The sequence below is a fragment of the Dryas octopetala genome, chromosome 7 (assembly GCF_963921425.1).
Source record: "Dryas octopetala chromosome 7, drDryOcto1.1, whole genome shotgun sequence".
Classification (NCBI taxonomy): Eukaryota; Viridiplantae; Streptophyta; class Magnoliopsida; order Rosales; family Rosaceae; genus Dryas; species Dryas octopetala.
Genome location: NC_141372.1, coordinates 16,345,864 through 16,368,718, shown reverse-complemented (window position 1 = coordinate 16,368,718; position 22,855 = coordinate 16,345,864). Strand labels below are relative to the sequence as shown.

The window sequence follows — 22,855 nt, the reverse complement described above, 5'->3', positions numbered from 1 at the left end:
TAGGGAACTATATCATATGTTACTGTAATTTATCACCAGAGCTTTTGCTAGGACATGCTGGGGGCAATAGGCCATTATACAAGTGAAGTCGTTTCTGTTTATTTAGGGGATTTGCTTGTAATTCCTCTGTTTTGTCCTAAGGGTGTTGTATTCTTTTCGATAATCCTCCCAGGCTCTTGTTTTTCTTTTTATTTATTATTAGTTTATTAATTTCATGCATTTTGCAAAATATTAGACAAATCAAAGACTATTTAACCGAAGGATATATGGTGTTAATTTTAGTGTTTATAAAAAACACAATGTCCTATTTATTTGTCATAATTAAGCATCTAAATTGTGTTTGATTTATTTGATTTTTTGTAAGAATGATCATTGAATGAAGATTTAAAAAATGAAAGGTTTTGATTGTTAAATTACAACACGAAGTGGGTCGGCCCTACAAGGAACCCCTTAGAGGGGATATACAATTTAATTATTTTATGTAAGGTCATGTTACCTGAGTCCCTTAAATAGAGGAAGCTTTCACTCTTTGATTAATCATTTAAATAAGTTTATAAGAGGATTCTTTGTGTGACCAACTCTACTTTATAGTTTGATGATCGGAGTCCTTTATTTTTAATTCTTCATTCAAGGATCACCTATAAAAAAAAAATTAGACAAATAGGAGACTAATTAACCATTTTATTAGATGCTGATAATTTTAGTGTTTATCAGAAGCACTATGTCTATCTATTTAATTTGTTACAATTAAGTATCTTGATTGTGTTCGATTAATCTAATTTTTTGTAAGAATAATCCTTGAATGAAGAACTATTATATAGAATCATTGAATTACAATGCAAAATGGGTTACAAGAGATCTCATAAAGAAGACTACATACAATATAATTAGAATGCTACTATTCTTACCCTTTTGTCCTATTTTCCTACCCACCACTTTATAAAAATATTAATCACTTGTTTAATTTTTGTGAAATGACCTCTAAAGACTTATGTAAACAAAAATATAGTTTACCCATCCGGCCACTTCTCTACACCCACATAAACTCATTTCATCTTCTCTTCGTATTCCACACTTTAATATACAAGGAAAACCACTTTAGATTCATGAACAATAATTTCTTTTTCTTTTTGTCTTCTGCAGAGTAATTCACAATTTGACCCTAAAATATTGTTTACAACATATGATTTTGTCTCGATCATTCATATTCCCAAATTTCCCTTGTTTTTCTAATTGTTTTGTTTGATTTCTTCTCTTATTCACAATCACACCCTAATATAAAAGTTCTTAGGAACATTACAAAGTTATAATTTATGGGTTTATTTAACTTGCCCCCTCCTCTCTCACTCTTTTCCTATTTGATCTAGGAGTATGTATGAGGTTGTATATTGGTTCAAAATTTGGTGGGTGAATAGAGTTTATGGTTTATGGAAGAAAGAGAATATGGAGAAAGAAATTTGGTGGAAAAAATGTTTATTAGTAAGGGCATTTTAGGGACATTGGCGGATGAAAAAAGAGGATTATTATTTCTTAAAATTTAAAGGGGTGTAATTATAGGGTGGGTGAAAAATAGGACATGGAGATGGGAATAGTAGCACTCTATAATTATTATGCATATATAAAGACTCTTACATTAGTCCCTTAAGCTTTCATTAATCATTTAAATAAAGCTATTATACAATTCTTTGTGAGGCCCACTTCACATTAGAATTCGATAATCAAAGCCGTCTATTATTTAAGTCTCCCTTTAAGAATCACCTATGCAAAAAATTAGACAAATCAAAAATTATTTAGACACGTAATTGTATGTATATAATCACACTTACCGTATATGTAATCACACTTACCCAATATGTAACCAGACTTACCAAAGGAGTGGTATGAAAAAGACAATTTAAGGAAAAGATGAAACAACAATCATTTAGAAAAAGAAAATATAAGGATAAGACAAATAGCAATTAATTAGCAATTATTTAGAAAAATAACAATATAAAGATAAGACCAAAAAAAAAAACAATCATTTAGAAATAATTCAGAATTAAATAAATATAATAAAAAGCCAAACAATTGGCATTTAGGGTATACAAAAAAAAAGTAATATAATAAATTGAGAAATAAATATCAAATATGTATGAGATAAATGGTCATAAAAAATTATGAAGTAAATTTCAAAATTATATATTAATTTAATAAAAAAATTTAACATATATATGGGATTAAGGATTAAATTTTTAGAGTCAAAATTATTAGTTAAATTACATGTGTAGGACTTTGCCATAGCTAGAAGCGAATAACAATTTAATTATATTTAGTATTTAATTCTAATTTTCTATTTAATTATTTTGCATAAAGTCTAATGTATATATATTGTACGTACATAAAGGGAACTTTTATCAATCTCTTAAATGTAGTTCAATGATCGAAATTGTCTATATTTATGTCTTTATTTTAGTATTTATCAGATATTATTTAACGATTTAATCAATCATTTGATTAAATAGAGATAATTTTAGTGTTTATCTAAAACAATATGCTTGTCTATTTATATTGTAACAATTAAGTGTTTAAATGACGTCTGATTTATTTAATATATATATTTTTTTTGTAAAAATGATCATTGAAAGAAGACTTAAAAAGTAGATAGTTTTGATTATTTAACTACAACAAGAAGTGGGCCCTACAAAGAACCCGTTAAAGAGGACTAGCTGCATGAACTTCTCTCTAACAAACTCTTCCCACCATGATGTGAACTGTGAGGTAGCCTCGGTCGAAAGCGGCCGAGCAACCAAAACCAAAGCCAAAGCGTTATGAGCATTGTGAGTATTGGCGGAAGAGACACCGCCAAGAGCTCAAGCGGTTAAAGGACAAATGTAGGGGTTTCAGGCAATACTGAACGAACCCAAACTGATGGGTAACGAACTGATGAGGATTGTAAACTTCAGCCCCAATCTTTGAACCCTGCTTTTTAAAACCCCCCAATTGCAAGTCATGGCGAAGTAGGAAGCTTTCCCAAAGGTCATAAAAAGACTCGTATGGGCCCCAACAAGGTCATACCTCAACATAAATAAGTTGAGGTATACCTCAATAGAAGGAGCCTATATATATGATGTTTGCTTGACAAGAAATAGCCATTGTAGCATGAATTACACTGTAACATAAGATTTTTTGCTTTCCTTTATTTGACCTCACAAATAGAAATCATAATTAATGACCAAAAGATAAAACCACCGATCCGATTATCTGTATGGTTTAAACTTAAACTTCATTCATGTCCAATGATTCATAAAATTGTGCATTTGTCTTCACTCCACAAATCTAAAGATTAAATCTGCATAGGATAGGGAATTTAATATGTATGTGGATTTCTGTACGTCCTACAGCTTTTTCTTGCTGTTGGCACTAAGTTGCCGTTGGAGCATGTATTTACTCAATTGCCCCTGAGGTTGCTGAGAAACACATTGTTATTGAAGGGGACTTGGTTGGACATTTATGCAAATCAAGGTGGAAGTGGTAGATTTATTATTATATTTGGTGCCTCAATCTCTTTGAGGTACAATATTCATTTAATTCCTGCATAATGGGAATAATTAGTTATATTATCCCAAGACTTGTTATCGGGTAAGGTCATGTTCATGTGTGTGTGTGTGTGTATTCTTTGGAATATATTAATATATCTGTGTTTCATAAATCTGATTATCTGAATGTTTATTTTTTATTTTTTTTATTTTGTGAATGCCATTATGCCAATATCCATTCTCTGGGCATTTGTTCAGTTTGTTTGCGGCTATAGTACCTTACCACTCTACGCAATTGTCACACAGGTGAGTTGCAGGATTAATATTTAGAATTTCTACAATTGCATCAATTTTTGTTATTCTTTTGTTAGAGATTTTGGACTGTGAGATTCCTATATATGATTACTTGTAATGAAGATGGGAAGTTCATTCAAGAAGGCTATATTTTGATAGATCAAAAATGAAATGCCTCTCTCGGTTTCACTCAAACCCACCATGATACTAGTAAAATTCAATAGAATGAAGTCAAGTGATTTGATGCATTGCAATGTACATTGCTTAAACTTTATCTAGACAGACAAAAGCTCATTTGTTCTATGTAGTTTTGACATTTTATTTACTTTTTATTGTAAATTAATTTCATCGACATCCCAAAGTTTATACATTCAACTTAATTCTTTTCACAAAAAGAAAAAACTTAAAATCAAGTTTAGTAGATGATTAGATCATATGTTGACCCAATGTTCACACATCCATCATTGCTAGACACATCAAAACAATAAAATTTCAGAAATTCAAGTCTCTTTTTTAAATTTTTTTATTTATTACAATGGGGAGGGAAGAGGGTTCAAATCCGGATGTGTAACTGACTAACCGGGAGAGCTTTTGTCCTCGGCCAACTAAGCCAACCCCAATTCACATTTCAAGTCTCTTTCTAAGCTTCATAGAAGAAAATAAGCTTATATTCTTTTTTGACATCTATGTTCCCATGTCTGCCAAGGAGCATTTTTACTTATTCAGTATACCTTACATATATCATGAGTAGGAAAGGCATGCAATTCCGCCGAGATATAAGGGCAGTGGTTGGAACTTGGCAGTATAATAATGAATTAATGATTGCCATCAAGGTATAATATAATCACTATGAGAAAATTAGCAGTATAACAATTATCAAACATTTCTTTCATTTTGAATAAAATTGACTGCCATACATATGCTGCAAACAGTAGGCCAAGCTACTTACTCTCCTGTAGTACAAGTCTAATAGTTGAAAATCTGAATTTCATGCGATGCCCGCAGCCTCCATTTTGTATGCAACTCTAGCCTCCATCAGGACATTTTTGACCCAAATTAAGTGGACATCTTGGATTTTGTGGTGGGACTTCACAAATTCTACCAGCTGCTTAATTGTTTCTGGACTTTGGAATTGTGAGAGGATCTACCACCCTTGTCTTTGTAGGTATTTCTGGAGGTGGAGGCAAGAGTTTTTCGTCCTCCACGGGCAGCTGTTATGGCACATCGTCTAACCTTGTTCAAGCGCTTTATCAGCTCAGCATCATTGTCATTCACGGCCTCTTCATCTCCCTCCTGTGAAAACAAGACTACTGTAAGGGCTTTCTAAACAATAATATCTGCCAGGCCACAACTGACAGCACACTCCAAAGCCTAGCCAAATGAGAACTTTTACTCTCTGTAGAAAGCACAGTATAAAGACAGAATAATTCAAGACCTACCTTGTCGTTCACATCTTGATATTCAGGTTCACTACTTGGACCTGCTTCACAGTTTCTTATATTGCCCTCTACTTCACCTTCCTCATCATGCTCTAAAGTCTGATCCCGATGAATTACAACAAAGCATAAGTACAAACTCACAATGTATGATTCAAGAATGCAAATACTATTAACAGATACAATATAACTAAGCTGGATTAACCAAGCACACAATAAGAAGCACTGCCCAAATAAGAACCCTTTTTTTTTCTTTTTCTGAATAACTTACTAGAATGCCTATCCAAATAAGAGAAATTTTACAATCAAAAGATACTTTTTCCACTACCCAATTTCTTATTATTATACAAACAAACACAAGAAATCTCCATTTACTCTGCAAATACAATATCATTTATGATTTCACCAATCTTCCTTCTGATATAAAGTAATTACTTAAGACCTCAATTTGTGATATCAACATCAAGTGAAAAAAATGTACCTGATCTAGCAAATGCAGCGAATCCAACACCCTTCATATTTGCTTCATGTAACACAGAGACGTGTGTGCCATATCCAGTATCTTCATCACCAGAACTAGAATCCTTTTCAATCCCTCCTTCAATGAACTGCATGCAACAATGTGGTATTGAAGAACATTATTACATTCATATATGTTTAGTATTTGACAGCAGAAGCGTTAAAGTAAAAGGCATAACCCACAAACAGATTTAGCAAGGAAAGTACAAATGTTATGACATGAGTCTGAGACTTTGAATACCATACACGTGATAACACAAAGTGACCACTTTTGATATAATGGTTAAATTATCCAAAAGGCACAAAATCAACCAATTGTCACTCAAAGAACCCAAAGCAGGTGAAAAAACATGAGTGCTTCTGAAGTACAATTAAGATTGTGACCCACAGCCTTGACTATACTGCAGTCAATGTCCCATGAAATGTTTTGCCTAAAGGATGGGGGATATTCCATGTAAAAAATAAAAGAGTTCTAAAAATATTTTTAAGTAGCAAGAGACTATCAGAATATCCAATAGGCTATGGAATTTAATGCGGGTATAGTATATATATGGCTCCACGAATACACATAGATCGAGAATGTGGCAATTAAATCTACCATGATTCACAGCATGATACCTTCTCAATGTCTTCCTGGTCCTTCCTAGTAAACCCACTGGCAGCAAGTTCCTTGTCCAGAAAACCAGAATCCTTGGCTATTGAAGAAAAACAAGGCCTGCCACTCACATCTGTGTCTAAAGTCTCATCTTGGTCCACGATTTTTTTTTTTGGCCAACTTAATCCACTAACTGTTTGACGTTTGCCAACATAGTCCATTCCGTCAAAATTTCAATAACGGCCGTCAAATTTAGGGGCAAAATGGTGAATTCATATCCTTAAATGTACTATTGGTCCACTTACTTTCACGTTTTTCCCAAGTTGGTCCACTTTTTTTTCGACATTTACCTACTTGGTCCATTCTATCAATTTTGTTATAAATTCTATTAAAATGAAGGACAAAATTGTCTTTTCATATTTAATAAATTTGTAATTCTATTTCTAATTTTAAAAATATTAGAACTAAAAAAAAAAACCCAATAATTAAATTTAAAAAACAAAAAACAAAGAAAAAAAACCATCGTAAATCCCCGGCCAAACCCACAAACCCCAGCCACCCATCTTCCTTCCCTAAACCTCATTTTCTCATCTCCAATGGCGGAAGTAGAAGCTCCTAGTGTCGTCGCCCGAGGCTCCAATGGCAGAAGCAGAGGCAGATCGAGATGGGGTGAAGTCGACGATTGGCAAAAAGGGCATATCGAAAATGGATTTGGCTGCAAATGAAGAAGACGAAGTTGGATTTGCACATTCAGAGAGAGGGGAAAATAGAGAGAGAGAGAGAGAGAGAGAGAAAAAAAAAATAGGAGAGGGGGAAGAGGGGGTCACTGGCTAGGTGTGGTGGTAGGGCCGGGCAAAAGGTCAGTGAGAGGGAGAAAAGGGTGGAGGGTGGTGGGTGGGTGAGTTGCCGATGGTGGATAGAGGGTTGTGGGTGGTGGGTATGGGCTGGGCATGGGTTGGAGAGGGGAGGTGATGGTGGGTTTGATTTTTTCTGTTGTTTTTTTTCTATATATTCTTTTTTTCCTTTTTTTTTTTTGTTTTCTGCAGGTGAGGGTGGAGATGGTGGGGAGGGAGGAAGGGCTACGGGTTGTGGGTGGAACCTAGGCTTCTTGTTCTTCTTTTATTTTTATTTTTATTTTTTAAATTATTTTTATAGTTGGGCATGAGTGAAGATCATGGGAAGTTGCAGAATAAGAAAGAAGGTGAAAAAAAAAAGTAATGGCTATGGGTGTGATCAAGGAAGAAGAAGAAGAAGAATTAGGGAAAAGAAATGGCTATGGGTGTGATCAAACAACAAGAAGAATTTGGGTTTATTGCAAATGGACTTTGGGTTTATGCAACTTTTGTTTACTGCAATTAAATGGACTTTGGGTTTACTGCATAATTTTGGATTTTGTGTGTGAATTGAAGAAGAAAAAGAAGAACAAGAAGAAGAAAGAAAAAGAACAAGAAAAAAGAAAAAAAATTTGTGGGGGCTGTTATTTTTCTTTGTTGATCGATCTAAGGGTATGAATGTTTTTTCTTTGTTTTTTGTTTTTTAAATCTAATTATTGGGTTTTTTTTTTAGTTCTAATATTTTTAAAATTAGAAATAGAATTAAAAATTTATTGAATATGAAAAGACAATTTTGTCCTTCATTTTAACAGAATTTATAACAAAATTGATAGAATGGACCAAGTAGGTAAATGTCGAAAAAAAAGTGGACCAACTTGGGAAAAACGTGAAAGTAAGTGGACCAATGGTACATTTAAGGATATAAATTCACCATTTTGCCCCTAAATTTGACGGCTGTTATTGAAATTTTGACGGAATGGACTATGTTGGCAAACGTCAAACAGTTAGTGGATTAAGTTGGCCAAAAAAAAAATTTGTGGACCAAGATGAGACTTTAGAACAAATAAATGGACTAAATTGGTAATTTCCTCTTATAAATAATGTATTATATGGTTTTTATTAAAATATAAATACTAGTTGATTGTCTGTAAATGAAAAATTATGCGTAATTATGTATATGATTATGAAATGGATACAGAATAAAGTTACAAGATGAACCTACACCTTACGCACCCCACCCTGTACGGAAAAAACTTCATATCCCGTATATGTGCCCATTCCACGTACCAACTCAACCCACAATCCAGGTAATCAGTGTACCGACCAACCTAGTTAGTTCTTCAATGCACATTATATAGATATATAGATATCCTGATATTAGTTTTTCAGCCATAAATTCATGCAACCAAGTAAATATTTCACATATTCAGTATTGTTTTTAAGTGCGCTGTATACTATTAAAATAGCGACAAATATCATCTGTATGCATTTCTTCAAGCCAACTTGAAATGCTTTTCAGGGGTTTTGCAACCATGAATGTTATAAACATCCAGAAAACTAAAATCACTTGCATTTGGCTTAAAAATTTCACAATAGTTTTAACAAAATTAAAAAACAGACCTCTTTCTGAAAAACTTAAAAATGCATTCAACATCACGGTCAAAGTACCTGAAACATGGAAACTTCATAGAATGAAAATATGATATCTGATAAACTTGGAAAGGTGTATATCACTATGACATTTGATTTCTGACAATAAACAGTATGAAAAGATGACTGGTATTTGTAAGTAACAGAGCTTCTTACATCTGTGCATTATGATGTGATACAGAAACCATTTGTGGAAAATCAATCATGGTGACCTTCTCGTCATCATCAATCTAAAAGAAGAGAAATTGGAAAATAATTACAAGTTTAACAATGAATGGAAATAGGAAGCCAATGAGGCATTTGGACTGTATATATTAACTGTATTACCAATACAACCATATAGAAAAAACTTTTTTGAGTGAGAGCAGAAGAAGGAAACACAATGACATGAGTATGAAACATAATGCAACCTAGAAGTTCCAAAGATGCTATTCCAGAGACAGCCTCAAATGCATACCATAATGTTAAATTCATTGAAGTCGCAGTGAATTAAACCATGTTCTGCCAGACGAACAACGAGTCCAATGATTATTTCAAAAACCATCTCTGGATTTTGCAATTGCTTCACCTGCACACTGCATTGGACAGAGTAAATTTCATAGGTCCATGAAACAGCGTGATCATAGATTAATTTTTTTTTTCTTAAGCAAGCTAGTTCCAAAGGAAACACACAAGGAAAACACTGTATCTGGTAACTCCATTGTGTAGAATGCTATTCCTTTCTCATTCAATTATTAAAAAAATGGAATTTTAAAAAGAAGAAACTTACAGTGGGTAGCCTTGTACAAGTGACATAATCACACAATGCCTGTTACAATCCACAGCATTTGGAACAGGAAAACCATGCTCTTCTAAAGCAGAGCAACAGTGTAAAGAAAAAATCAACATGATAAACACACAACAGGGACAATACACAGAAATAAAAATGCCAAATATAGAGAAAAAGAACCTTCATAAAAGCAAACTCTTTGAGTGCAGCAAGGCGGGACAAGTAAAGCCAATTATAACTGCTACGATGTTTTAAGTAATCACGCTTAGATTTGACAGCTCTAAAAGAAACCCTACCAAGCCTGTGCAACTTCATTGCCAGCACTGTACCATCTTCCGTGGCCACCTCAAAGATATCTGGAAAAAAACAAATTTTATGGAGAATAGTGACAAAGTAATATTGGAATATAGTACCACAACCAGGCACCAGCATGTGTTCTATGAATTAGAAAGGAAAAAAAAAATGGTACCAGACTCTTTTCCTACTCCAATTTGACGACCAACAGACACAAAGACTCCGCGGTTGACCATAGTCTTAATTGCAAGAAAATCATAACCAAGATAGGTGAGCCGAAACCCATCATCTGGATGCACATAATAACAAAGAAAGTGAGAGGAATTCAAAACAATTATTCTTGATTGTTATAATAACATTATTTATAGTACATTTAGAAGAGTCATGGTGCAAGAGCTTATGCTTGAGTAGATTCTTGAGAACTTTATAAGTGCCCCCATGCCTATAAATTTAAGGATTAGACAAGAGTTAAAAAAAATAAAAAATAAAGATGGACAATTTCAAATTCAACATGAAGGGGAAAACAAAAAACTAAATGCATACTTGAGCGAAGCTATGCGCTCCACCAGTTCAGAGGGTACGAGTTCATGCTGAAAAAAGGATATGAAGAGTTAATATACATACATATACATATATAATGATAATTAAGGTAAGCTATGGTGAGAAATTTAAAAGATTTCAATAAAAGAATAGTAGAGACATTTACATTTCTCATTCCCATTTCCACAGCAGTTAGAACCCTAAAATCATCTTTAGTGAGGTATCTCAACACGTCCACGTTCAGCTTCATCTTCCTTGCTCTTTCTGCTTATTTTAGACTTGGGAAGCTGAGGCCTTGTTTGGTATCCTATTCAAAAACTATTTAAAAAAATTTGGATTCTTTTTTAGAATTTGAATTTTAACATAAAAGTTTTTAAAATTTGAAAACTTGTTTGGTATAAAATTTGAAAAATGTTTTTAAATTTTGAAAATTTGTTTGGTTGATATACTTGAAAACATTTTTTTTTTCAATTACTTGTTTATACCAAGATCTAGACTCACACTTGGGTCCCGAGTCTCGGGACTTGATACTCGATACCTGAGACCCGAACCCAATACCCAATATTCGACAACCTGGAAGTATACTATTATCAAGTCAGTGATATATGCAACAACTATCATACATTTATTTTTTTCTTTTCACAAGAGGTTATACATATCTATGTAACCACATGCAATCTAAAATATTTTGTGCATTGAAAGCATTAACCTTATCACACCAAGTGCCTCATATAGGCACCCATTTTCAACATAGGAATCAATCATGGATGTCCATAGAATAACATTTCTCTGTTCCATACCATCAAATAAATTTAGATTACTGCAAGATGCCACACTACTAACTAGGTTTCTTTGAGAGGAATACAATTATGACTCCCAGCTGCTAGTGAAGTTTAATTACTGACTAGGTAACTACTGATGCAGTGAACATTCATAGTAGTAAACTCAACCATACAAAATTGGCACCCATCAAAACACATTCATCTACGTGCATGTCATTCTAAGTAGATAACAAAGAAATAACAAGTGGTGAAACAAAGCTCTGTAGAAGCTGAGTACTTTGATGAAGAGTCCGGTGCTGTGAGACCCAAAATTTTCCAAATTTATTTTGGAATTTTTCCTTAATTTCTAGAATTTTTCTAGAAATTGTTTGGCGGAAAATCGTATTTTTCACCTTGAAGCTTTAATTGTTTGACCAACTTTGACTAGGGTTTTGACCCAAGTTAGACCTTGAAAATGTAGTACTTTTACCCACAAACCCAACGGTACAAGTCTCGTATTATTCCGAGTCCGAGAGATTATTTTATGAATTTCCTAAATTTTCTTTTTCTTTAAAGCATTTTTATCTTAGTTTGGGGAGCTTGAATTTTCTGAAATTTTCCTAAGGAAAAATTGGTAATTTGACCTCATAGTTAATTAGTACTAGTTGATACGAGTCAGTAGTATTTTTCGGGATATTTTTCTGAGTCCTGAGCTATTTTTAATTAATTTTTTAAGTTGAGAAAAATAGGAAAAATAAAATAAAATAGGAACCAGATCGCGCCACGTGGCACGATCTGGAGCGTCCATCGCTGCATGGCAGCTAGATCTGATGGCTGCATGTGCAGCCAAGTGTTAGGGCCCGTGCCACGTGTCACTTCCTCATTGGTCCAAGTTATGACGGTTGACTTGAGTTAACCTGGTCAACTTGGCTGAGTCAACTGAGTTGACTCACTCTCTCTCCCCTATAAATAGTGCCGCACCCCTCAGTTGATCCTTCATAATTTAGCTGTACGCAAATCGAGAAAGCTTTTCTCTCCTCTCTCCTCTCTCCTCCTTTCTCTCTCTTCTTCAAATTTTGTTTTTAAAATATCTTGAGTTCTAGAGCTCCGATCGATGATCCGATTTTGCCTACACGATCGCGGCTACGAGCTCTTCGATTCTAATAGTGTTAAGGCTAGGTTTTGGTGAAGTTTTAAGAAAGTCATTTCTAAGCTCCATAGGTAATTTTTTGATCCCTGTCGAAGTTCTGCTGAAATTTTGTTAAATTAATCTCTTGTTAATTAGACTCTTTTAATCTTGTTACTTAGCAAATCTAGTAGTACCGAGACTCTGCCCGTGGGAAGTCTTCAACAGGTATACTCTTAAACCAGCTTATTTAATCTGATGTTATTTAAGTTGTGGTTATAGACGAAACGACGTTTAACTGTTGTTATCAAATAAACTTAATAAATATTAAGGCCATATCAGTGGTAACCAAATAATGTGATGACTAAGGTCAGTCCATGAGCATACAGGCGTTGGGTACTAAGCCAGAGCTCCCTCAGTTTCCCCATGCACTGACTTGGTCATGTTGTAAGGTTCATATCTGATCAACCTCCTCGACAATAAATTAAAATAAACTTGGAAACCACACAGTCTGACATGACTGTCTACCTCGGGAAGCAGGGTCATGCCGGATCAAGAAGTTAGAGAAACCTAATAGTTACGCTAGTGCCAAACCTCTAAATTTTACCTGGTCTTAACAGACAAGGTCGAGAGTACGTTTAGTACGTTCCTAATAGCTATTGTCGGATTCGGATCTCCAGTTTCCCAACATGTACAAGTGGGACCCAGACACAGGAAATGGATCAGGCAAGGGACACACTTTGGTAAAATAGGTAGGGGGAAAGTACCATATCTCGGTTATTGGATTTCCTGCCAATTTTCGTAATATATGTATATGGAAATGTCTTTCACAGAGAATGTGCATGGTTTTTGTATGACATATTTGTGTGATTTTCTCTGTGTGATACCTTGGACGACCTGAGAGTAAGGGGCACGTGTTGTGATCTTGGGTTTCGATCCCCTAAACCTCTGGAGGGGTAAGTACGGACTGGTTAGTCGAATGTCCTTTTGGGGAGGCTAACCAATGTGGTATTACCAGGTAAATGGATACTTTCACCACAGTATCGAGGTGGTGGTTGAATTTCCGATACTGGCGGTTGGACTGTATGTGATCGGTCGCAAGTATGTTTCTGAAATATGTCACGTGACATGAATGATTTTCACTAAAAAAGCTGTATGAGCATGCAAAGGCTTTACTTACTGATTATTGGCATAATTATCTTATCATTACTGGCATTGGTTACAATACTATTGGTATTTGATACCCTGTTTTTGGGTGTACATTGCTTTTAACTGTTTCCCTTGAAATCCTATATTTTTGAATATTATTTCAAACCTAACCAGGATTTTCCCTGAGGGGAAGCGATGAACGTATGTGACGCTTACCTCATACTGTACTCTTGTGAGTGCAGATAATCCAGTTGTTGGCAACCAGGAATGACGTCGTGGGTGTAGCACTTGCAGCTTGTCAGTTTCAGCCTTGCTATCTTGTTTAGATCATTTCTTTGGATCCGTGGTGGTGTTTCTCTTTCATCCTCATAGGTGGCATCTCCCATTGACTACTCATGAGTCCAATTTGTTGCACTACTTTGTTGAAGACTTAATCACTCTGGCGTGAGTTGGACTATCCTGACATATCTTTTTATCTACTGTTTTATTATGTAGCACTAGGGTTAGTGTATTTGAAACATATAACCCTCACGGGTTGGTACTCTTTACTATATTTATAATATGAGGTATATTTAATAATTTCTTCCGTTGTATTTTTACTATTCTAATCCAACCCGGGTTCTTCAATAAAAAAGGCTTAACTCGTTTTAGAGAGCTTAGGAATATAATACTCGGGGTAAGGGGTAATATAGTCTCGGGATCTTTAAGACGGGTGCTGCTGTGGTGTTTCCAAACCCAAGTGGGATTGAAAAAAAAAAAAAAAAAAAAAAAAAAAAAAAAAAAAAAAAGAGGAACCAAGGAGAATGGTGCAATGGGTACCAAAAGTTGTTGTGGAAACCAAACCCCAACCAAAGATATCCATTATTAGAAAATAACCTAATGAGCCGGTAATGACTAAGGTCTTTGAGAGGATGGGGAGGTCTCCCCAAAGTGCACTTATTAGGAGAAGAATGGAACTTAAAAATGTGCATGATGATGAGGGTCACCGGAGAGAACAAGAAAAGAAGATTGCTTTCCAGCCAAGAATAGCAGAGGATGCCTGCCTGGAGAGAGAAGAGAGAGAGAAAAAAAGACGTATAAACCAAAAGTCCCAGCAGATGGTAGTTGGTATCAACACTAACCAGCATTTGAGGGGATCATACTTATGACCAAAATGCAGGAAAGATGCCAGCAGTGGGAAATAAAGGCTGCTAGGCAAGATGAGAAGGAACGAGAGGTCCTAAGGCAATGGGGCAACTTGATGAAAAGATGGCGGTACCAAGGGATGTTGACAAGAGCCGGTCCCAGGCCTATTGAGAGAGAAGAATCTGAATTGCACTGGCTATGTTTTGGGAGTAGGCCGAGAAGGGGAAGCAAATCTCGACAAAAAAAAAATCAGCACCCTACATCTAGTTTGGGTCTCTCATTGAGGCAGAATGCAACATGGTTTTTGCTCTTCCAGCCGAATTTGCAGCGAAACCCGATCAACAAAATTTCTTAGAGGGAGATGTGAGGGCTGAGTCATCCTCCACGATTGAAATTACCGGGGAAGATGAAGACAATGATGAGGTGGTCCTGCAATCTGGGGTGGTTTCAATCACAAAACAAGGAAGAGTGTTTATCGAAAAATCTGCACCGCACTCTACTGGCCATTTGCGGCCGTTGTACATCACGGCTCACTTTAACGGCATCCCAGTAATTATAGTTTTTGTGGATTTGAGGGGGACTGTGAACATTCTCCTGAGAAAAATGATGGAAAAGCTGGGCAAAACAAATAAAGATTTGATTAGGACAAACCTGTATATCTCCGATTACATGGGATTGCCTCATAAGTCCATCAGATGTTTACTCGTGGATCTCCAAGTAGGCAGTAGGGTTCAGAAACCTGCATTCTACGTTGCAGATTCCCAATCTCCATAGAATGCTCTGATCAGTTGGGATTGGATACATTCCAATCTTTGTTTTCCATCAACCCTAATTCAAAAGCTAATTATGTAGAAGGGAAACAAAATAGAGGTTGTAGATGCGGACCCAAGACCCTTCCATGCCAAGACGAGCTTTGCTTTGTCATTAACATACGATGGCAATATTAGATGTCTAAGACTTGAGGGATGCAATGAGCATGGACAACCCATTAGTGTAGTATACTCTAAGTCTGAAGGGGAGTCTTCGGCCGTAAGAGATTTGTTTGATCAAGAGATTCAATGATAAATACAACATTACCAGATTTAATTCAGTTCGAAGAAGACCCAACCCCAGTGATGGGAAAAGAAACGACTATAAGCTCTATCCCGGCTGAGGTTTCGATGAAGTTTTTATCAGAAAAACGGCCAAAGGAGATTGAGCTAAAGGATCTTGATTATGCCCTGGCTGAGCTCGAAGACAGATATGCCGAGGTTCAAGATTCCTTAGAAGAAATTAACCTTGGAAGCGAGGAGGACCCCAGACCAATTTTTGTGAGCAACCTTTTGGGATCAGAGGAGCGCTCTGAAATGATCAACCTCTTAAAGGAATATGGGGTCTGTTTTTCTTGGCATTATCATGAAATGTCAGGTTTAGACAGAGAACGTGTTGAATATAAATTGCCTATGAAAGAGGGTTTTAAGCCATATGTACAATTACCTCGGCGGTTCTCTGCCGAGGTTGAAAGTAAAGTTAAAGAAGAAATCAAAAAATTTCTTAAAACGAATTTTATTTATCCTATTCAATGGATTGGATTTCTAATATAGTACCGGTAGTTAAAAAGAATGGGAAAATTATAGTTTGCATTGATTTTAGAAATTTGAACTTGGCAACCCCAAAGGATGAATATCACATACCCATGACCGACTTCTTGATTGATGGTAGGGCTAAACATGAACTTCTTTCGTTCATGGATGGGCATGCAAGGTATAACTAGATTGTCACCAATGAGGAAGATTCGATCAAAACAACATTTAGGTGCCCCAGCACAAGAGGGTTGTACAAATGGCTAGTGATGCCATTTGGCCTTAAAAACGTTGGAGCTACCTATCAGAGAACTATGAACGCTATCTTCGATGACTTGATTGGTAAAACTGTAGAAGTCTATATTGATGATGTGGTTGTTAAGTCCGTGCATCAACGAGCTCATATCCACGACCTAAGGCAGACCATCATGAAAATGCGCAAGCATAATCTAAAAATGAACCCTAAAAAATGAGCATTTGGTGTCTCGGCCAAGAATTTTCTTGGTTTCCTTGTTTACCAAAGAGGCATTGAGGTTGACAAGAATAAGATCAGGTCCATCATCGAAGCTCCTCCGCCAAAGAATAAGAAAGAGCTCGGGAAGTAATAATTTTAAAAATTCTGGAAGTCAAATAGTACACAGTCATACGAGTTTGTTGGATATTTTGGCTGATATTTCGAAGCTTAGATGTATTTACTGAATCATTTAATTTTGTAGAAATTTAGAAAAATAAGAAAATTGAAATTGCCTAGCCGAATCGCTAATGTGGTGCGATCTGGAGTGTTGATTAGAGTTGATCGGACATCAAAAAATTAGCCAGGCTAAAAGGCGCTGGTTGTGTGAGTGAAGGCACACCAAAAACTCAGTCCCAACGCGATTTGGGACGTACTCACGTGAACTGCCAAAAACTTGTTGTCAAGATTCAAGTTAACCTAAATGATTAACTATAACCAAGCTAAAACTCGCAAGTGCATGAATCTTATTAGTATAGCATGCAAATATCTAGGTCGATTCCACAGGGATCTAGATGTAAATCAATTTAACTAAGTTCTCATCTTAGGTTAACGACTCAAGGTTGAAGTGATTGATAATGTTCAAGGTTGCTGAAGAAAATAAAGCTACTAGAAAAGAGAAATTGAATTTAAGTTGGAGAGTTGTCGAATCAAGGTTTAAGAACACTAAGGCATTCAGAATCCACCCTAACAATCCTACTCATGTCATGATTCAAACAACTGAACTCTTGAAACATAGATGAAGATGTCCACAAACATATCCATGACATATAGACTATGTTGCATTAATTCTCTCTAATATATGTAGAATGCATGGCGTATACACAATACTTGTATCCCTATATGCAATCTAGGCATGGCGTGTACTTAGATTTAATATATAAGAGCATCTCCAACAATTTAGCTATCTTCCCCTCCCTAGCTATATTAGCTAGTTTCCTCTCAAATTCATTCTCCAATAAACTAGCTATCCAGTTAGCTACTTTAGAATTTGCTTTTTGATTAGCTCAATTTGGGTGTGAAAAAAAAGAAAATAACTATAGCCAAATCAACATAATGGGAATAATTTTTTTAATTCATTAAATACAACAATACAAATTTATTTCTCATGAGCCATAATATCAAATTTTTAAAAATAATAATATTAATGTTAGCTAAAATAGAGAATATTGCTGGGGTAAGATTTTAAAAGCAGTTAGCTAAAATAGATTTTGAACTTTTTTTGCACAAATTTAGCTAGAATATAGGTAAGTTTGTTGGAGTTGCTCTAAGAATCCATTAAGATCAAAGAGAATATGACCATTACAAGAACCCTAGAGAATGACGTATAGCAATAGGAATTCAAGAAACCAATTCATATGAATAATTCTTAGGTTATTCATTAGTTGCTAAGGAAAACATGATGATATGATGGTCTGCATATTTTTCCAACAAAAACAAGAAACATGTATTCTAAGGTGATCAGGCATAGAAAACACATATCAAGTATCCAATCAATTAGTGAAAAGGAATTCATCCATGGGATCAAAAGAATTCAAAAACTTAGAAAGAAATTAATCATAACAATTGAGTGATCATCGATCATGTTAGGGCTTCAACCTAAGCTCTAGCTAAAAGGTTTAGCTACACATTATTGCTAGCAAATCCCAAAGAAACATAAAGAAAAACAAAAAAGTTATTAAGAGAAGAGAGAAAGACAACTGCTCCTTGCTCTAGCGATTTGTGAAAGTGTAGAATCCTTGTTTTAAGGCTAACATCCTTTATTTATAGGCTCCAACCCTTTCCTAGTTGACTCTTAGTTGACTTCCAAGTTTGACTAGGGTTTTGGGGTCAAAAAGGCCTTGAAAAACATGTTTGGAAGTCCAAAAATGAAGCCTAGGTACAGAAGGATTGATCCTCCCATCGGTAGGATCGATCCTACAAAAAAGATGTAATTGCGCGTGTGTAGTAGGATCGATCCTATGAATAGTGAGGATCGACCCTCCAGGGGCTTTAACATGATAGGATTGATCCTATGAATAGTGAGAATTGATCCTTTGGGCAGTGTTTTTTGCTGCTTCACTTCTAAAATTATCTTGAATGTTTGTTTTAGCTCGAAATGCTTCCCTTTGCTTATTGAACCTACAAAAACACTAAACTAAGTTAAAATGAACTAAAAACATGGAATTTAGCAAGGAAGAAAGGGAAATAAGATAATAAAATATGTGAATTGATGAACATATCAAAGGGCACTAACGATGGCGAATCTGGACTGTTTATCCGTGCAACGTGTCATTTCTCCCAACCCTTTGACCCGTACGCGCGACCTGGATCCACGCCTCAACCCGGTTCTCTCTCTGCCCTTATCCCGTGTGTACAACCTGATTTTCTATCCATTGTTGGCTGAATCCTCACCCATTTACCCTTTTACGCTCACAGACTCGCGCACTGACCCACAAGATCTTGCCAAACTCGACTTGTTTTTAGCCCCTAGATCTTCATTTTTCACCCATTTTCAACCATTGGTCTCCCAATTAAACCCTACCTATCCATTTCCAAACTCAATCACAACCATCAATGGCCTCCCTCTACTCCTATAAATAGGAGGCCACCCCTTCTCATACACCATTTTTTCAGCTGAGTTTTGAAAGGGTTCAAAGCATCTCTCTAAAAAAAATCGTGAAAATACACGTTTATTTGGGAATTTTCCAATTTTTCCTCTCTTGGACATACCACTAATTGGGAGTCCTAATTTCTAAATTTTTTTTGGAACAAGCTTTATTTTTGAAATAGTTCAAAATTTGATATTTGATTGGGTTGTTCCATAGGGTTCCCAATAAGGATTTTGCACTCAAAACATAAAAATCAAATATTCAGCAATTTGTAAGAAGACGCTGCTGAAATTTCGACTCATCCCGAAGATAAGACTAGTAAGATACACTGAGAATGTTGAACTTGGTTAAGTTAATTGTATTAAGTTTGATTATTATTTAGGCTTTAATTCCTTGTGTTAGTTTGTTGATCCATTTGGTTGGAGATTTAAGCAAGGAAGGTCTACAACCAGGTATTTTTCTTGAACTTATCTATTTACTTATTTCTAGGCTTTAATTATTAATTAAATTAGATTTAACTATTAATTAAGCATGTTTAATTACTCAATTAATTCAAAGAATTTATTTAATTAATTAAGGTTATAGTATAATTAAGGTTTGACTTATTTGTTAAAGAAATTAAGTTGGGTTAATTTAATTTAATTATAGAATTGCTACAAATTGAGACACGTTAATTAATCAACCTAAGTAAACTATTGAGGCTATATTAGTGGTAACCAAACGACGTGATGACTAAGGTTAATCCATGAGCATACGAGCGTTGGTACGGAGCCAGTGCTCCCTCAATTTCCTTATGCACTAACCTGGTCACATTGTAGGTTCATAATTGATCAATCTCCTCGACCTAAGGTAAAATTGGATTTAAGTAGAAACCCTTAAGTATTTCCGAAAGTACAAAAATATGGTCTTAGTAGACTGGTTTCTAGAACTTTCTGTGAATGTATGACGGAAAGGAAGGTCATGCCGGAACTGCTGCAGTTCTTCTTGTAAACTAAGTTATTGTCGAACTTGGATTTCCAACTGCCAAGGAAGGAGATCGATTAAGTACTATTGGTGTTGTGAAGAAGCAAAAAAAAGTTGAAAGATTGGACTCCACATAGGGGGAACTCACACCCTATCTGTTGGGACTTTTGTGTGTGTGCATGTATGATTGTTGCCACTTTTTGTAAAACTTGTTTTACTTGGAATTTGAAATGAATACTAAGTTGTAGCTCCCAAGTATACGAATCGTTTAGTGTAGCGATAGCGTATAAGTACGAGGTCGATTTCATGAGGAATGAAATTGGCAAAGCACTATTTCACTTAACTAGCATTTATTGAAAGCAGTAAAAGAATGGGGGTTGAGAGGTAAACCTAACCTAAGTGCATGAAAAGTAAAATGTGCCCATTGACATGCTAGTACTAAGATTCCACCCTAATCCTTAGTTATACCCCAACTATGCTAAAGTTTTGCCTACCAGCTAAGTTTTGAATATATACTAGTGGCAACTGTCACTTACCAGATAGATTTAACTAGTGACTAGTGGTATTATCATCTACCAGCTAAGTTTACTAGTTACTAGTGGCAAATGTTCAACATATTGTGTTCCCTTAAGCATGAACACAATATGTTGAATATTTTCCCCTAAGCAGTTAACTATATATACATGTTCTCTTTCGGTTACAGTCGACTACCCAGAGCTGTTAACCATGTACAAAGTCATTAACTTTTGTGAAACGACCAAACATGCAAACAACATGCAAACATGTATAGAGTTAATAAATATTATTCCACAATAACTTAGAAGCCCGAAATAAATGTTGTTACGTCCGTCCCAACCTTGTGCTAGCTGGCTGCCTTGTGCTTGCAAGGCCTTGTGGTGCACAAAGCTTAGGCCCTTGCGTGTGAACTGCCTTATAGTGGTCCATTTGGGCCTTATTTCGTGCCTTCTTCGTTGTATTGCATTCGGAAGCCCAAATTTGTCTCCAAAAGTGCACATTTTAGCCCGTTTCACCAAATTGCCTCGAAAAACCTAAAAACACAAAAACAAAAGAAAACATACAAAAATATCGAATTCTAGCAAGCTAAGTTAAAGAGCTAATGTATAAAAAGATGATGGTGTGAACTGCCTTCTAGTGGTCCATTTGGGCCTCATTTCGTTCCTTCTTCGTTGTATTGTATCCGGAAGCCTAAATTTGTCTCTACAAGTGCACATTTTAGCCCGATATTGATTGGATGATTTCAGAGTTTTGTAACCTAGGGTTTCAATCCCCTAAACCTCCAGAGGGGTTTGTACGGATGAGCTAGTCGAGTTGTTCAGTTGGGAGGCTAGCTTATGAGGTACATACCGTGTAATGGCTACTCTCGCTACGGTACCAAATCTTTCTTGTCGGTAAGTGTATTTGTCTGTTTTGTGATTGATCATCAAGTAATATCTAAAACTTAAGACCCTTAACAATTTACAAAGACCGCTTGAGCATGCACGAAATATTTCAATTATTAGCATCGGTTGGGTTATTGATGGTGAAATCTTTTTGTTTTTTAAGTATTTCAAATTATTTTTCAAACCTAGTTAGGATCCTCTGAGAGAAGCGATGAACGTATGTAATGCTTACCTCCTACTACTACTCTTTTGCAAATCACCATTTAGATGACGATTTTGATTGAATTGGGTGTAGCAGTTGCATATATTGGTTGGCGTCCTACAAGTCCTCCTCATTTCCTCTTGATCCAGAACCCATGACTTTTGCTATTATCGTTCGTCTTTTGTTTATTTGCACTCTGAGTGTTTGTAAATTTTTTTAACATCGGTTTCATGGTTGAGTTTGCTCTATTTGCAAAATATTTTTTAAACATGATCTTTAAAGATATTAAAATTATTAGGGTAGTTTAGAGGTTACATCAGGCTGGGCCGGCCCAAGTCCGACATGAGCATGACTCGTTTAAAGTCGGCCCAGCCAGGGGCGAATCCAGGATTCTGAAATCGGGGGGGCTGAACTTACCTTAGGTTTTTTTTTTTTTCCTAATATGAAAAATCACTAATTATTGATACTATTTGAAAATTCTCTTTCAATGTGAGAATTGTATAAGCTTAATCAATGGTGAGACTTGGCCTTGAGAAATGAAAAAGATGGAGTTTTATGTGTTTTGAGGATGGGGTATACTAGAGAATTTTTTCAATGTAACCGATACACCGCCACGTGGTGTAACTAATCTAACGTGTAAGGGTATTATTGGACAGTATGTAACGATCCGACCCAAATTTCCACTTGAAATTTAAATTTTTATTTTAACTATGGTTTTAAAAGTTTTTTTTAGGATGTTGAATTTTATTTTAAAGATTTTGAGATTTATTTGGAAAATAAAAGGGGTTTTGATTTAATTTTTTTTAAATCTGGGGTTGAACCAAAGTTGACTTTCAAAATAAATGTGCTTTCGATTTTGACTTTGGGTCGGTTTGATAGGCTTTGAGCCCAGGATTTCATAGACACGTAGCACGCATCGATCCGAGTTACGGTTTAAGAAATATGGGCGTTTGAAGCGAGGGGCATATGTGTAATTTTTACTTAAATAGTTTTTAAAACCCAAATCTCTCTCTCTCTCAG

The 22,855-nt window shown here is 35.5% G+C and overlaps 1 pseudogene across 1 annotated transcript; it reads right to left on the bottom strand.

The window, feature by feature from the left end:
- Positions 1 to 4,624: 4,624 nt before the first annotated feature.
- On the bottom strand, positions 4,625 to 11,101 carry LOC147280108 (serine/threonine-protein kinase rio2-like; annotated as a pseudogene). The gene is made up of 14 exons (XR_015123413.1): positions 10,947 to 11,101; positions 10,612 to 10,763; positions 10,449 to 10,495; positions 10,277 to 10,347; positions 10,081 to 10,194; positions 9,792 to 9,967; positions 9,612 to 9,700; positions 9,300 to 9,417; positions 8,999 to 9,072; positions 8,760 to 8,860; positions 6,383 to 6,510; positions 5,727 to 5,853; positions 5,249 to 5,347; positions 4,625 to 5,102 (listed from the first exon to the last, which is right to left on the bottom strand). The product of XR_015123413.1 is annotated as a serine/threonine-protein kinase rio2-like (transcript).
- Positions 11,102 to 22,855: the final 11,754 nt, after the last annotated feature.